At 38.1% G+C, this 1495-nt stretch overlaps 1 protein-coding gene across 1 annotated transcript in view; it reads right to left on the reverse strand.

The window, feature by feature from the left end:
* The window catches only part of LOC102831656 (chromosome unknown open reading frame, human C1orf101), a 274431-nt gene that overhangs the window by 227801 nt on the left and 45135 nt on the right, over nt 1-1495 (reverse strand). The window lies entirely within an intron of this gene.

Here is a 1495-nt window from a genome sequence, read left to right on the forward strand (position 1 = left end):
GAGGGTGTAAATCTTTACGGGAGTAGAAAGCCTCATCTTTCTCCCCCGGAGGGGCTGGTAGTTTCAAACCGCTGACCTTAAGGTTCACAGCCCGATTTGTAACCACTACACTACCAGAGCTCCTTGCAACCATTCACGGATCATGGAGACATGTTTTAACACATTTTATTTGGAATAAGTTCATGCATGTATGACCTAGAATCCTAGTAGCAGTACTTTTGGATTTCCATATATATATGTGTGTGTGTGTGTTAAACAAAATGTGTTAAAACATGTCCCCATGATCCGTGAATGGTTGCAGACAAGATCTTTCAATAATACATTTGTCTTAGTCTTGTTTGTGTGCCTTAGAAAAAATCCAAAGCAGAGCGGTCAGCTCAGAGGTTATGATAATTGTGTTTTGGATTCCAAAAGAGGAATCTTGATGGAGTTTCTTGAAAGACACAGGATGATCATGGGGGCTTATTAGGAAGAAGTTTCAAGAAGATGGAAAACTGCATTGGTGTGAAAATGATCAGAAAAGTTATGCCAAGGAATTCTTTTCTTTTTTTAATTACTACAGTGCACCTGTTCATTCCTCAGCAAGGACTGTCCTCCAAGAATTTTCTTGGGAAACCTTACCTCATCCACCCTATAGTCTTGATTTTGCTTCTTCAGATTTATTTTTGTTCCCCAAACTAAAAGAACATTAATTAGAAGCACAATTTTAGTCCCTTGATAATGCCAAGACTGCCATTCTGAGATGGTGAAAATCAAAGAATCCAGAATTCTTTGGGGAAAGATTAGAGAGAAGAAAGCACCACCCTCAGAAGTATACAGACCTAGACAGATGACATGTAAGGCAACAATAGTTGTTGTTAAGTGGTTTTAGTCATTCTGACTCATAGCGACCCTGTATAGGGTTTCCAAGGAGCAATTGGTGGGTTTGAACTGCTGACCTTGTGATTTTCAGTCCAGTGCTGATCCCACAGTGTCACAGCTTAACATTTTCATATTTTTGTTTATAAAGGTTTTTACAATTTTATAGCAATACTTTTATACTTACCCTTGTATGTAATTGTTTTTGTTTGTTAAGTGCTGTTGAGTCTATTTCAACTCATAGTGACCCTGTATAGGGTTTCCAGAAGCAACTGGTAGGTTGGAACCAGTGACTTTGAGGTTAAAGGCAACCTTGTGGTTATCCTATAGCACCACACCAGGCTAAATGTACAAAATTCTATATATGTCTATAATTAACTATATTTAGTGATTCTTCTGGGTCATCCCCAATGGCTGTAGGGCTTAACTCTGCATGCTTCCTAATAATACTGCAAGTTCACACAGCCAAAGATACATGATTAGTTTTCTTTAAAATGCTAACATTATCATTCTACTTAAAACAGTCTATGTTGTTACTATTGTTGTTGTTAAATGCAGTTCTGACTCATAGTGACCCTGCATAGGTTTTCCAAGACTGTATTTTTGTGGGAACAGAAAGCCTCATCTTTCTCTCACC

Source organism: Chrysochloris asiatica, unplaced genomic scaffold, assembly GCF_000296735.1.
Source record: "Chrysochloris asiatica unplaced genomic scaffold, ChrAsi1.0 scaffold00165, whole genome shotgun sequence".
Taxonomy (NCBI): Eukaryota; Metazoa; Chordata; class Mammalia; order Afrosoricida; family Chrysochloridae; genus Chrysochloris; species Chrysochloris asiatica.